This window comes from Panthera pardus, unplaced genomic scaffold, assembly GCF_024362965.1.
Source record: "Panthera pardus isolate Hobbes unplaced genomic scaffold, ASM2436296v1 HiC_scaffold_11, whole genome shotgun sequence".
Lineage (NCBI taxonomy): Eukaryota > Metazoa > Chordata > Mammalia > Carnivora > Felidae > Panthera > Panthera pardus.
In genome coordinates, this window is record NW_026526666.1 from 67,823,828 (window position 1) to 67,840,454 (window position 16,627).

The window sequence follows — 16,627 nt, forward strand, 5'->3', positions numbered from 1 at the left end:
TAACAGCCAAATCAATTTTAATGTTGTGGAACCAGGATGTTTCTTGTAGTTGTGCAGAGGGGCAACACAATGTGTAGATTTTTGTATGCTTATTGTGAATAGCTGTGATAGGCTAGGATAGAGAAGGAATGTAAAACATCTCACATGACTGTGATTAACTTAAAGGTCTCATTTTTTTTGTCTTCATATCTCTTCATATAATGTTGACCAAAGAGAATAGTTTGAAGCAAAAGGGGCTAACAATTTACCATCACATTTGGGAACAAAAACAGTAATTTTTACTTCATTTCAATGGAGGTGCTATGGAATTATCTAAAAACACTTGTTAAAAAGTCCTCTCCTTGAATAACTCAACACCAAAAGAACAAATAATATGATTTAAAAATGGGCAGAGGACTCACCAGATATTTCTCCAAAGAAGACTTACATGAAAACAGACAACATACACATGAAAATATGCTCAATATCACTTATCACCAGGGAAGTGCAAATTAAAACCACAATGAGATACGACTTTATACTTGTTAGAATGGCTAACATCAAAAACACAAGAAATAACAAGTGTTGACAAGGATATGAGAAAAAGGAACCCTCTTGTACTGTTGGTGGGGATGCAAACTGGTGTAGCCACTGTGAAAGCAGTATAAAGTATTCTTTAATTTTAAAAGTATTTAAAAGCAGTATTTAAGTATTCTTTAATTAAAAAAAATTAAAAATAGGGGTGCCTGGGTGGCTCAGTTGGTTAAGCATCCAACTTTCACTCAGGTCATGATCTCACAGTTCATGAGTTCGACCCCTGCATCGGGCTCTGTGCTGACAGCTCGGAGCCTGGAGCCTACTTTACATTCTGTGTCTCCCTTTCTCTCTGCCCTCTTCAGCTTGCACTCTGTCTCTCTCTCTCAAAAATAAATAAACATTAAAAAAATTAGAAATAGGACTACTCTATGTTCCAGCAATTGTACTACTGGGTATTTACCCAAAGAAAATGAAAACACTAATTCAAAAAGATATATGCATCCCTATGTTTATTTGTCACAGCACTATTTACAATAACAAAGATATGGAAGCAACCCACGTGCCCCATCCATAGATGAATGGATAAAGATGATGTGGTAAATATGTGCCATGGAATAATGCTTAGCCATAAAAAGAATGAAATGTTGACAATTGCAACATGGATGTACCTGTATGGTCTCATGCTAAGTGAAATAAGTCAGTCAGAGAAAGACAAATACCATATGATTTCGCTCATATATGGAATATAAGAACAAAACAAATGAACAAAGAAAAAAAGACAAAAAATAAACAAACAAAAAACAGACTCTTAAAACCAGACAAACTGATGGTTTCCAAAGGGGAGGGGAGGAATAGATGAAATAAAGAGAATTAAGAGTATACTTATTTTGGTAAGCACTGAGAAATGTATATAATTGTTGAATTATTATATTTTACACCTGAAATTAATATAACACTGTATGTTAATTATACTTGAATTTAAAAACAAACAAACAAGCAAACAAACTTATCTCCTTGGAGTCCTCAGATTTGGGTTTGAAACTTTGCTTTATCAAACACGTTCTGCGCAAATCACTTTATCTGAGCCTCAGTTTTCTCATCTGCAAACCATGATCTAAAAGCACAATTGACAAGGGGTTGTAACAGCAAAAAAATAGTTTATGCCAAGTACCATCACATAGTGGACACTCAACAAATGCCGGTGGTATTGAAAAGGAAACATTGTTCCCTAAATACTACAGAATCTGGCTCATTGTATCACTGGGGCTTGGATTTCTCTGATTGTCTCACATACAGGAACACTAAGGAGCTGATCTTCCAAATCTAAAAAAGTCTCAAGAAACTTTGGAAATCATAAGTGTAGTTAACCCTGACCTGAACTAAATTCATTCAACAACCAGTTAACCTAAATGAAATCTAATTCTTTTGTGTTTCAAAGGATCTTAGGCTGAATATTGAAGAATATCTTCCAATTACTCTCTAATGATTTATATTGTATTGTTTGCTATTTATGGTAGCCAGCCTTCAAGAAGTCTCCTAATAAGCCTCAGCCTACCTTCTTGTGTAGTTCCCTCCCACATTATATCAGAGCTGATATGTGTGATGAATAAAATATGGCATTAGTGATGATATGTCACTTTTGAGATAAGATTATAAAAGACACTGTGGGTTTTCTCTTTGTCTCTTTCTCTCTTTCTCTGATTCTTTGCTAATGGGTGAAACCAGCTACCATATCATGAGAAGTTCTGTGGAGAGACCCATGTAACAAGGAGCTAAAGCCCACAACCAATAGCCATGCAAATGAGTTTGGAAGTAGATCCTGCAGTACCAGCCAAATTTTCAGATAACTGTAGCCGAGACTAGCAGCTTGACTGAAATTTCATGAGAGACCCTGAGCTAAAACAATCTTGTTAATCCATTTCCAAATTCCTGACTCTCAGAAAGTGTGAGAGATAATGAATGTTTGTCCTTGTAAGCTACTATGTTTTAGAATAATTTGTCACACAACAATATATAAGTAATACACTATTTTGTTACTCAAGTTTGAGGAAAATTGACATTTACATTCCATAGCTCTTTCTCAGAACTTTTACTTATCTTTTGTGTTAATATATCTGGGGTTGGAAATTTCTTGTCTGTTGTGTATTCTAGGAATGATTGCAGTCAGGATGAACCCAAATGTCAGGATAGGGAGCTGTTACCCTTATGTGTTGTTGAGTAAAATGAAATGTGGGATCTAGAAGCCTATGACTAAGGTGGAAACAAAAGACTGATTTCAGATTGTTGAAGCTGCAGAAGTAGCAGAAGAGTCAGAGACTTAGCATAGAGCCTGGCACTTAGTAGGTGCTCAAACATCTGTTGACCTAGTTCCTTCACACTTGAGTCAAGTCAGCCTGTCCATTACTTGATGGATCTGTCTCTCTTGCAAAGGGCATGCTTCCAGATCCAGACTGCAACAAGTCTGCCATGTACTTACATGTGTCCAGTGGCTGTGAGAAGACTGGGGACTGTGTGTGTGTGTGTGTGTGTGTGTGTGTGTGTGTGTGTGTTTCATATATTTCATATGTGTGTGTTTCATACGCACACATGTACATGCAAATGCCTACGTGCATGAAGATATGCTTCTATGTGTGTAGCTCTACCAAAAATCAGATTTATTTCCAATTTGTTTTAAATTTAATCCAGCTACCATGTTGGGAGGCAATCTACCTTGTCAAATGAAGAGCACTTTGCCATCTGGCCATTTATTTAGCTGACTCCGGGCACATTGTCTTTCATCCTAGAATTGCTATGACACATTATGGAGACAATACCCTGAATGGGTACAATTTGAGAAAAATTAGGCAACAACCACAGTATAGTAAAGAGGACTCTGGCCAACTCCTCTTTTCTGGGAAGGCCAGCTTTGACAGATCAGCCCAAGAGATCATGCTTGCAGCAAAGATCCCAGACCTTATCCAGAAATGAGCATCGTTAACACTGCAATTCATCATCTGTGAGTTCCCTGTAAGGGTACTTATCTTTGTAAGAAATCTGTTTAATGTCCCATGTGGAACTGAGAATATCACCTTTGGTGGTCTTATTTCATCCACCTACTGATGGAAGCCTGCTTCCCTATTTTCCAAGATTTTAGGATTGTGGTATGTGTAAAGGTTAAGAGACTGGACTCTAGAATCAAATCCTAGCTTCACCACTTAATATAAAAAAAATTGGGAAAGCTATTTCAACTCTCTAAGCTTTATTCTCTTGAACTGTAGCATGGGATCAAAATAGCTCCTATCTTGAAGAATTGTTGGGATACTTAAATCAATTAATGTATGTAAACATCTTTTAAAAAGTGTCTGGCACATTGTAAATGTTCAATATTTCTTAGCTGTTATTATCCTTATTAGTGTTATCAGTCAGTTTGGTATAGAGAAGGGAACTTGGGCTTTAGGGTTGGGTGAACTTTTTGAATGACCTTGAACAATTTACTCAATCTCTTTGAACCTCAATTTTTTCATTTGTAAAAGGAGAAGACATTACCTACACTAGAGGGTCATTTTAAAGATTAAATAAGATCATACATACACAAGATGTGAGATATATTAGGTAAAAATATAGTTCTTTTCTCCTTTAGCCAGGTTATAAGTGCTAACTCAAATCTGATATGTGTGAAAACGTAACATCCATTATCCTTTAAAAAATGTGAAGAAGAGTGCATTGTTACAAGGAAAAGGGAGTGGTTCTGTTTTGCATCAGATGGGCAAAAGCATTTTAAGTTCATGATTGGTTGCTTTTGAGTTTTTATAAAAACAAAATCTAGCAGATACAATTAAGTATGCAGCATTTGGAATGGAAGCATGTGCTCCTCTTCATTGTGTGGGCAATAAAACCTGGGAGAAAAAAAAATCAATATGTTAGTTCAATTAAGTTTTCAGCTACAAATAACTAATTTCAGTCCTCATGGTTTTTCTAGGGTCCAAAATATATTGCTTATTCTTCTTAAAATATTAATATAGCCCTGAATTATTTATTGAACCAAGAAACACTGAACTCTTTTAACATAGAAGAGAATGGAAGGTTATTTCATGTCAACACCCTGGAAGACAATAATAAATCTGAAATGTAAATAATACCTCTGAGAAAACAGGCTGGTTGAAGGCCAAAGCATGTGGTTTTTGGACTTTTTCTTTTGTGATATACAAGTTGGAAAGCCAAAGGAAAAAATTCTATTCTGGGTTTCTGATTCTTTTAGGGTTGGCAGCATCTTATGGGCTGTTTAAGGTTGTTCTAGAATACTTTGATCTTTTCTAATAATATTATTTAATTTCATGCCATTAGAAAAACCTACTCATATAGCAATGACTGTCATTTATTAAGCTTTTATTATGCCCTGGGCACTATGTTAGAGACAGAGAGAGAGAGAGGGAGAGGGAGGGAGAGAGATGATAGATAGATAGATAGATAGATAGATAGATAGATAGATAGAATTATCACCTTATTTATATTCCTAACTCTATGAAGTGGGTCGTGTTACTGTCCATATTTTACAGGAGAAGAAATTGAGACCCAGAGAAATTAAGTATTTTGAATCCCTAACCTTTGACTCCAGAGATCTTTTTGTGATGGAACAACTTACTGCTTTTACCCATAGACAGCTTTAATCTCTCCTGCCTTTGTCATTCATGAGCAGATTGCCTGTGCTTCTATTGTACTCTGCCTGGCTTTGTAGATATTTGTTTATGTTGGGTTCCTCCACTATTATAGTGAAAAGAGGATGGTCTTTGAAATTAAATAGACATGAGCTTGTTTTCCACATCTTCCTCTCACTATCAATGTTATCTTGGATTACTTAATGCTCACAATAAATCTCTGAGTTAGGAACTATTATTGTTTCATTTTATCTCTCAGGAATCTGGGGCTTAGAGAGGTTAAATATCTTGACCAAGATTTTACTGCAACAATGTAGAGGAGATACATTGGAATCCAGGTCTGTCGGAAGACTCCAAATCCCATGCTTTTAATAATTTGCCTTATCTACGTGATTGTGAATATTCAGAGTTGTGGTCTGGTGATTGCAGGAATCATTTAGAAGCAACTTCATTTTGTAGAAGGGGAAACCAAGGCCCAAAAAGAGGAAATGAGTTATTGATAGACATGGGACAAAAACCCTGCTCTTGGTCCAGTGTTTTTTCCATTGCTGCTTCTTACTTCCTTGTTGGTGTCATGGTACCATTGCAGAAGCCTGAGGTTTTGATTGCTAGTAGATATTTAGGGTGAGGTTAATGACCCACAGGGAGACTATGCTCAGGACATATGCATATATATATATATATATATATAGAGAGAGAGAGAGAGAGAGAGAGAGAGAGAGAATATCTCCTGAGACTTTGAACATTTACTAGCTCTCTATATAACCTCAGTTTCAGCCAAATATATTAAGCAAGGAGAACTAAAATTTATGAGATATACTATATATATAATTTGATATATTACATGTATCATCCAATTATTATAACAACCCCATTATTTAGGTATTATTATTAACATTTTACAGATGAGGAGATTGAGAAAAGGGAGGTTAGGTAGCCCTGGGTTCTACTCTTTTCTAAAACTGCCTAGGGGTTGACAGTATTTAGAAAAGCTCTGCTTCCTGTCTTGATAGAAATGCTACTCACCATGTTATATGGTGCTAGAGAAGAAACTATTGTGGAGTGATCCACATGGAGAAATTCTCTGTCTTCCTTTTGGTCTCATTGAAATGACTTTTATTTGCTGTGACCTTGGGTTTCTTTTCATCATTAAGAGGGATATATTGTGTGTTTAAATACTGCATTATTAATAATATTTGCCCGAGTGCAGTGTCGTGATCAATTTTTCATGTGCATCATTCTTTATGCAGCACTAGTTGAATTTCAAGTAGAGCCTTGCCTTCACCTCTCCTCCTTCAGTGACTGTCTCCAAAAAGGAGGATGGCAGGCCTGAGACTCCTTATCCACAGGAGAAATAAGAAATGCTTTCCTAGGTCAGCCCAAGATTCTTTGGTGATGAGAGCACCATGAGGCAGCTGTGAGAAAGCAGTGAGTGTCTTCCAAAAGCTGAATTTTATACTAGAGCATCCAGGGATCAAAGCCCTGAACTTTTCACAATATTCATTGTCTCTGGTCTCATCCAAGTCTCTTCCATCCCTTCTTCCCCACTTCCTCCCTTTCATTTGTTCTACTTCAAGTGTTCATTGGGCATCTATAATATAACAGGCCCTGTGCCAGAGGCTGAGGATGTGAACAGAAAAGAGGAAAATTTTCTACTTCTTATGGACCTCCCCATTCTGAGTGGGAGGCAACCGCACAGCAGTGTGATTGGCACTATGACCTAGGGAAGTACAGGATGTCTTTATTTTTATTTTTAATTATTTTGGTTTGAAAGTAGGGACCATGTTTTTTCTGCCCTATCTTATATTTACTTTGTAATCTCCTGTGAGTGAAATTTTACACTCATTTCCCAAGATAGCTTTTTGAAATGTAGCGAGATTAGCACATTGCTCATCTCCTAGAACTCCAGGGAATATTTGAAATAGGAGACAGGTGTGCTTACCCCCCAAGTCTCACTAATAAATCTAGTTAATGAAAATAGCATTAATTTGGTGATTTGTACATTAGACTTTCTACCCCTCCTCCCATGCTGCCAAATTCCTTATCTAAAGATCCAGCCTTAGACATATGTGGGAAGCATCCCTAGGTAGGGCTTCCATCCTTACCTTAGCAGCATTTCTGATGCTCTTGATGCAATCCGTGGGATTTTTTCTTCCCACCCTCTGGTTATTCTGTCCCAGGGGTTGGAAACTGATAAACTTAATGGGCTAGAATGAAGCTTTTTGAGTAGAGAGATTGTCTGTGATTCAACATTGAAATCCTAGGGTCCATTCAGCATTTTGGCTAACACAGAGTGGACACTTAGAGAATGTTTGAGGAAAGAAAGGAAGGGAAGGAGAAGGAAAGGAAAGATGAGGAGAGAAGGGAAGAGGAGTAGAGAAAAGGAATGTTCCCATTTCATCACCTATTCAACCAGGGGAAAGGGGGTTTATGTTGTCCAGTGGTGCCAGTTTAGTGTTAAGAGGGAGAATCTGGGGGCATCTGGTTGGCTTAGTCAGTTGAGTGTTGACTATTGATTTCAGCTCAGGCCATAATCCCAGGGTCATGTGATCAAGCCCTGCATTGACTCTGCAATGAGCATGGAGATTGCTTGGGATTCTCTCTCTCTCTCTCTCTCTTTCTCTCTCTCTCTCTCCCTCCTCTCCTCCCCCACTTCCTCTTTCTCTATAAAATAAAATAAAATAGGGAGAATCTGAAGTAACCCAGACAGACATGGTGTTGTCCACAACATACTTTTTGATCTTTAATCCTTTTTATTAAGTGGGAATAATAGTACCTAATTCTTAAACTTATTATAAAAGTTAAACAAAATGTATGTAAAATACTTGGCATACTATCTGCCACATAGTAAGTGCTCAATAAATGTTACAATTTATTAGGTTTTTTTTTTTCTTGTTGTCTCTTTCCCTCCTGTATTTCTCCTAATTTTTGCCTTCACCATGAACCAGAAATTCCTCCCTTTGGAAGCCTTATCTCTTCAACCCAGCATTTCCCAAAGTGAGAAATAGGTGTTAATAGGTGTTATATATAAAGAAAAGAGTCATATTTAAGTAAGTTTGAGAAGTATTGTATTAAAAACAAATTAGCCACATTCTTTACAAGACTTTTTACAAGATTGGAATGTGCTAATACACATTGTAAATCTTTAGAGGGGACCATTGCATATAGCTTTTTTTTTTTTTTTTTTTTTTTTTTTTTTAGTTTTTTGACTACAGACGTCCATACTTTCTTCACAGAGTATCTTATACAATTATGTTCTTAGGAACTTTCTTACCCAATACTGCCCTAAAGAATTACCAGACTGTTTTTTCCTATGTCCCTTTCAGAGGATGGCAGTCAGTTCCACAGATTATCTGTTTACCTACTGAAGCACTGGGTAAACAATTTTTTTAAAATAACAATCAGTGGGAAACTAAAACAAATAATGACAAAACTTCCTTGAGCCTCCTAGGCTTTGATCTTATGTATATATTTTTTTTAAAAAGGAGTTTAAAATTTTTTTTTTTCTTTTCATCCATCTGTTCATCTAACAAATATTTCTGAGAATCTATTTGCCACACACAGTGCTAGGCATTGATGGAGTGCAAGATTGGGAAAGAAAGAAGCAGTCAAACTTTCAGTTACATGTAAAGTGATAAGAATCTATAGGTTAATATGGAAGCTCTTTAGAAAAGTACTTAATACAGCCTGGAGGGGTCAGAGAAGGATGCTTGGAGACAGTGATACTTCTGATATGATTTGAAAGATCAGCCAAATGAGGGTGAGTAATTGGGGGAAACTTAGTTTGCAGGAAAAAGGGAACATTACACATGGAGAAGAAAGAAGTACATGTTGCAAGAAGTCCAGTGAGCTGAAAGATAAAAGTGAAAATAGCACATGCTCACATGTTTATTGCAGCAGATTTGGAAAGTAGTGAAAAGTACACATTAATCAGGAAAATCTCCTCTGATATCTCCTCTTCAAGGCAACTATTAAAATTTTATCCTATTTCCCTTTGGTCTTTTTTTCTGTGCATTTTTCTTTTGCATAGTAGAGCTTAGAAAATATATATCATTTTTAATTACTGATTATGATATATCTGTATGTAAAACCTGTAGTGACCCTTCCATTTTAGATGAAGGGTCTATAATGCTCCAAGTAGTCCTCAGATGTTTTCTTTGATCATATCTCTGGTCCAAGAGTCCATAGTTAAGTCACTAGCTAGACGTATTTTATAACAACCTGTCCAAGACAGTTCCAAAGCTGTGCAAGGCCCTAGGTAAATATTTTCTTTTGGGACCCCTATATATACAAACAATTTGATTAAAAATTATATTACAAAATTCATGGACCCATGTGAAATCCGTGAATTTAGATGATTTAGAACAATGAATAGAGAAGAAATGTGTTTAGTTATTGTTCAATCCGTGCATGTGAAGTGTCCAGCCACTACCTTGTCATATTCTTTACTGCCAAATGCATGGTTCCTGCCTAATTTCGTATGTTCTATCTGGAGAAAAAGGTAGCACTGCTGATATTACTCATGATGTTTAGCTTTTTGAAACATGTTTGTATTAAAACAATATAGATCTTCTTGCCTTGAAAATTTCCTAATATGCTGCTTATATCATTATTCCTGGCACTTCATCATTTATGGTGTTGTTAAAAAAATTACTTATGACATTTGTTAAGGAGCAGTAAGACTGACTTTATTCAGGGAGGCTACTACAATGGTGTTTTGTAACAGATGGAAGAGATCAGGTTCAACTCCAAATATGGTAAGAAAAAGCAAGAATTTATAACCAAGGTGTGAGGAAGGGGGTAGTTATGGGATGAAAAATTATAAATTACTGAGAGGAGACTTCAGGGTAAAGGGAGGATTCTGGCTAAACCAACCAAACAGGATTCTTCCTGAAGGCAGGCTAGGGTGATCAGACATCATCTGGGGGATGATGGAGGTTGAAAAACCCGATCAGCTATCAAGAGTGATCATATACCTAGGATGGGGGATTCTGGCTAAAATTGGGTAATGCAGAGACAAATGTGGAAGCCCAAAAGTCAGGGCCTAATTGAGAAGATAGTTCAGAGAAGCCTGAGTAGAATTTGGATAAGGAAAGAATCTTTGTCAGTATCTCCCACAAATACTGGTTTCTAATGACTCTCTCAAGAGTTTTTATAATGCTTTGTTGATGCTGAACACAAATGTAGGGCTCACTCCAAATATGAAAAACAAATGTAAATGGTAATATTCTGGTCATCTTAAATGTGCCACCCAGGATTGTATAGAATAAGCATAAATCAACATATCTCCTCTTTTCTTGAACTCTTTAGCTTTAGGCCATAACCATTGCATCCTGAAACTGTGTTCCCTTTTGATGTTATGTGTGTTTAACTGTCTTCCACACACCACCATCAGCAGGGAGAATTGGCAAGGGACCCATATGCTGAGAGAGACGAACAGTCCCATTTGCATTATGGAAGATTGTTCTCATATGGCACACCTTAAGATAGATCTAGTAGAGGCACAATGTTCACATATTGATTGATGACAATCAGAAGGATTTGTCAGAGTTACAGAGCAACCACTTTAAAATACTCCAGAAAAAATTGGCATGAGATAGGTGTAGTCACTTCTAGAGAACATCCTGGCAGTGCTATTCAGGAGTAGACACAGGGTAAAGGATGCTTACTACTACCTATGCTGCCTTAAGTTTCTGTAATATCAGAGACAACACCATGGTTTGAACACAGATAAGCAAGAGCCAGTGCCTGGGCCCACACACATGATTCAAGCGCAGAAATCAGTGCTGGACCACCAGTTAGCCCAGAGCCCTGGACTTGTCCTATGTCCATGAGTGAGAGTCACCCCAAATTATCATGGTAGCACCATTCTGATGGCCCAATCTTGCATGATCCTGTCAAAGAAATACCACACCAGCAAGAAAAAGTGATATGCTCTTCTAGCCATTTTCCTGCAACAGGGACCCAGCCATTGGTCATATAATAACATCATAGCCATGAGTCCTGGAGCTCCTCAGGCCATATGGTTGTCTCTATGTGAGGAAAACAGGAGGCAGAGGTTTAGAGAGGACCCTGAAGATGATAAAGGGGAACTGGGATACCCTTCTCCGGTGTCACTTCTATCTCTAGTTGATCTCAGGCACTGAAAAGGAACTTAGGCAATTTGAAGATAAGCACTTCTGGTGACAAGGGTCCATAATAACCAAGTCTGGACTCAGGATATTCTGCTTGTACTACACAGCCAGTCCAGGCACTGGAGGGGAACTTAGACAGTTTTCAAACAAAACAAAACAAAACAAAACAAAACAGTCCAAAGTGTAGGACCAGAGACAGGGGCCTACTTAGCAGGGTCAGAAGGCATTACTGAGCCTGGCCCAGAATTTTAAGTTCTTGTTCAGTGACAAGTTCCAATATAATGACTCCTACCTCCCCCTCAGAAATATATTCACAATAGGCAGGTTGTGTGTTGAGTGGGAGCTGAGTGCATTAACTTCAGAGAAACATATGCAATTTCCACTGTTCTGAAAGAACAGCCATAGTCCTTTAACAGAAAATAGCCAAATCCTGGAAACCACTGTGTAAACACCTCCTGACATGCTCCTCATTTCACAGGGGACAGATAATAATAGTAATAATGGCAGTAGTAACAATAGTAATGTGTAATGTGTTTAAGGTTTATTGAATGCCTGCTATAGTCTAGGAACCATGTTTCCTAGGTGCTTTATGCATATGCTACCTTTAATTTTACTATGACTCTACAAGGTAGATATTACCTCCATTTGAAGATATGAGGAACCAAGGCTCAGAGAAGTGAGGTGGTTTACCCAAGGTCATTCACCTGATGAATGACACAAAACCAGGCCCACATAATTTTGTAACTCTGGTTCTTTGCATTGTACCATACTGTCTTTTCTAACTTGAGCTGTGAGTGACTTCTGAGAGTACAGAAATATAGCCTTGCTTGACACAGAGTCAGAGTGGTGCACAGGGGGGCCTGCAGGACCTAAGATCCTTCCCTCCCAGCCTAAAACCTGGCCAGGGTGCTTTGTCACTCTTCTTTTCTTTGTCTGAACCGTTACCCTTCTTTCAGGTCTGTAGGCTCTTTAGTCTTTACAAGTATGCCACTAGGTTTTTTTTTCCCTAATTGCATTTGCACATCAGCATTTCATTCTCAGTGGGCTAAAATTAGGTTTCCTCCCTTTCTTTAGATAAACAAGCATGTGAAGCCTCCTAACAGGTGACCTTTAAGCTACTGGCTGGCCTTGAAAGTACAGTTTTCACGGGAAACCTGCTAGGAGCAGCTTTTCCTCTCTACTGAGGAACTGTGGAAATTCAGAGACCTGGATGCTAGCCACTGTATGACCTTGGTCAGGTTACTGCCTCTCTCTGGTTCTAGGTTTTATAATGTATGAAATGGGGGTGAGGATGGTGAATTGGGGATGGATGAGGTCTAGTGGCAACTTGCTAGCCTGTTCTCTTTCTCTAACTGACATTTAGCAGAAACATCAAATTGAGCATACACATCTTAGAATCCCCTCCTGTGTAATCACAGGGCAGTGATCAGTTATGATTCCCTCCATCCCCAGTCCACTTTTTCCTTGCTCTGAAGTTCTAGGCTCCTTGGCTGCACTAATTTAAGTTGCTTGTAAGGATGATGGACAAGGTAGAAGAATGACAAAGGCTCCCTTCTAGAGCTCAATCATAGAACCACTTAGGGAGCCTAGTGTGGCCACCCAGGCCCCATTATGCTCCCTGGAGGAGCTCTAGGGCACTTCTCAGGGCTCTATCCATGGGCTTAGGGTGAATGTTGCTCACATACCAGGTATATCTGATGAAGTGAGACATGTGCCACCACCATCTCACCTTATAGCTACCAATTCCTTACCCTCCTGGCCAGCAATCTGAGGTGGGGTTCTCCTATCAGCCATGTGCTTCTCAACCAACATTCATTCATCTACTCAGTCACTCATTAATCAGACACTCATCCATTTACTTAAATTGAAAGAGCTACTGGAATGACAACAGACAAGTAGTTTTGTGATCCCTTGCCATACTAGTCACTGTAGACAGATGATCTCCCTGACTGTGATTAGGAACATAGGCTCTGCAGTCAAAATGCCTGCATTCAAATCCTGAATTTTCTACTTATGGGTGACCTGAGACCAAATCCTCAACTTTTCTGTACTTTACTTTTTTCATCTATAAAATAGGGACACAAAAAGCATAACAGATGTTTAGAGAATAAACTGAATTAATACACAAAAAATGCTAAGAACAAAGCATGATACATAGTAAATACTCAATAGAAATAAGTTATTATTACTAAAGCACACCATAATATTATGAATACTATTATTATACCCATTTGTGGGTATAGAGACTGAGGCCAAGACAAGTTGGAAAATTTCCAAGTTCAAAGAGCTGATAAATGGTAGAGTTATGATTCAAAACCAGGTAGTGTTATTTATGATCTATAATTTGTATAGGAGAGGCATGGGGTGGAGTGGCAGGGGTGGTGGGGAGAGGATGACCTCAAACAAATAAAAATAAGCAAACAAAAAAAATCCAGATGATGTCTCAGATATTTAAATTTATTCTTTCCTGCTCTTACCTTCTAACTTTTCAGAAAGTTTCATGACTTTCTGAAACAACCATTTGCAGCCTATGACTTTCTAAAAGAATCCCTCCAACCAATCCCCAGATTCTTTGTGTCTTTGATGCCATTGTTTCCCTTACCTGGAATACTATTTCTTCCTACTCATAGATGAGGTTGGACAAACCCCACTCTCATATTTGCCATTGTTTCAGCCACCCTTCTCCCACATCTTCTGTTCAGCCATCAGATTCTCTCTCTGGGAAGTCCCAGAGAGAAGTGTCTGGCTCTGTCTGGCTCTGTAACCGTCACCAGCCCAACTGCCTTTGCTCTCAATGTGATCTCAGCCTAGAATCGTCTCTGCCTCTCTGTCACTCTGCCTGTAAAAGCTCTGACTCTTCCTTCAGGGCCTAGCCTAAGGAAGTCTTAGGGGTCTAGCCCTTCTGTGAAGTCTTCCAAGGCTCTGTAGATGGAGTTAGTCAGTCTATGCTTTGTGAGCCTCTTCCTCCTGAACTTTCTCATAGCATATGTCATTGAATTGTCATTATATACTTCTAGGTTTGTCTCAGCTTAGTCCTAGAGGTTAAGGACTGTGTCTCACTCATATCAGGGTCTCTATCGCCCATTATAGGTATGAGGAATCAGCAGATGCATGTAGATGAGGTAAACGGAATGGAATTGCAGTGAAGTGATCTGGGCTTTTGAGCATGAGTATGAGGTATAAATGGTAAGGGCTTAATTCTCATTAAACTCATTGCTGGATTCAGGTTGCTTTTAAAGGCAAGCCTTTAGATCTAAAATGACTGACTCCCCTCCTTCTCTTTCTCCCTCCTTTGTACCCTGTCTTCCTCCATTCTTTCCTGCCTCCCATCTTTCCTTCCATCCTTCTGTAAATGATTGTGTCTATTTTTTTGTCTTTGGTGTTGGAATACAGAAGAGTAAGCCTTACTCCTAACCCCATATAAATTCCTCATGAGACTTCCTTAATAATGGGCTCACTGGGCATCCAAAGCCCCCCTGCCTTCAGAGAACCCTCTAACATAGCCCCTCAGACTATCACTCTCTGTCTTTTGCAGAGTTCTAAAATAGCTCCACTGTCCACTGAGAGTCATCATTACACAGCAACACATTGGCCAAAACCTTTTTCCCAGTCTTTTTTTTTGCATGGATTCCAGTATAGGGCAGGTTGACAATGTTTAGAACATTTTCATACCATTGCCTTATGTCATTATCAGCCTTCCTGGTGGACAGGCTAAAAAAAAGATATAATCTATACCTTACAGATAGCATAACCAAGTCTCAGAGAATTTTATAAGACCCAGTCTCTGTTTAAATCTGCATATGGGTCTGCTAAAATGCATTTCACCATGGATGACCTAGGTTTTTCACAGGCAGAACCATTTTCAATGGGATTAAGCTACTTTACACTAGAAAACCAGCTCCATCTGGGTTGGCAAAGGGCATATGGAGATAAAATTGTGAGAGAGTTGCTGCTGAGAAAATGACACATTCAGGGTTGTGTACCAAAGTTCAATAATTCCAGTAATTGCTGACTTATGTATTTTTGTTTCTGTTTTTCCACTTTGCTCCCCATTCCTTAATGTATATAGATGGTTAGAACTGACTCCTCCCTGAGAAGATCTGAGTCACTGTTTTCCTTTTGTGTGTAAGGCTTCTGGGTCAGGCCTAAAGATACCTGTGAAACTTAATTCATCCATAATGTTATCAAATATTCCTTAAGCATCTGCTCCATGTCAAGTCCTGTATGGGGACTGAGAATATTAAAAAGCTTGACATGTCTAGTGACCTCATGAAGCTCACAGTGATGACAGAGATAAACATAATTAATCCAAATACAATTGATACAGAAAAGACACGACTGCACCAAATTCAAGACACTATTGCATTGTACAGTGTGCAGATGCAAGAGCCACTTTTAGACAGTGTACCAAGAAAGCCCTCCTCACTATAGTAAGATTTAGTAGTTGAGTCTTGAAAGATTAAAGAAGAGATGTTACTTGGGTATTCAGGAGCAAGAAAGGCATTCCAGCTAAAGGCATGTGCTCAGAAGGAACAGTTTTAGGTATTCCAGGAACAGTAAGACAAAAATTCAATATGGCTGCTTTTATAACTAAGGAATGGTAATGGTGAGAGATAAGACTAGGTAAGCACTGGGAGGTAGGGGTGGGCTAGCGATATAGGGACTGTTTTGGTGGCTTGTCCTTAAGGCAACATAAAGTCTTAGGAGGGAAGGGACCTACCCAGTTAATGCATATCCTTGTCTGTTAGAAATGCAGTGGAATGATCCCTAATAAAGGAACTAGAAAACCTGGGTTCTACTTTTTTTTTCTATTTCCTGTAGATTGGGTCAATTTCAAGTCTTATAATATCTTCAAGCCTGTTTCATCACCCATAAAATGGGCATAATATCTGACCTACCCATCCTATAAAATTATTTTTAGAAGAAGATGAAGAAATGGTTATGAAAATAATTTTTGAGTTATAAAAAGGTTTTGTTATTATAATTATATTATCTTTTTTATTATACTAGGCATAATTATATTTTCAACAGACATTTTAATATCTCTCAAACAACAGAACTAGCATGTGGAGTAAAAAGTTCAATGATAACTTTCTCAGGATGTTATTTAGTATGATATTTTATGGTATAGAGATAGGAGAAAAGAAAGGAAATGCATTATGTTTACTGAGCATTTATGTGCCAAGTGCTATGTTAGATTCTTTACTTACACTTAAATCATCCTCTCAGTACCCCCATGAGGACAAGTATTATTCCATTTTATAGATGAGGAAACTAGGCTCAAAAAATTGCAATAACTTGCCATGTCACTAACTAGTGAGTGCCAGGGCCAGGATTATAACC

The 16,627-nt window shown here is 38.2% G+C and overlaps 1 protein-coding gene and 1 pseudogene across 9 annotated transcripts in view; one reads left to right on the plus strand and one right to left on the minus strand.

The window, feature by feature from the left end:
* LOC109266906 (BEN domain-containing protein 5) overlaps nucleotides 1-16,627 on the plus strand; it is a 1,451,617-nt gene that overhangs the window by 836,159 nt on the left and 598,831 nt on the right. The window lies entirely within an intron of this gene.
* Nucleotides 14,824-16,627, minus strand: part of LOC128772990 (tigger transposable element-derived protein 1-like) — a 53,454-nt pseudogene continuing 51,650 nt past the window's right edge.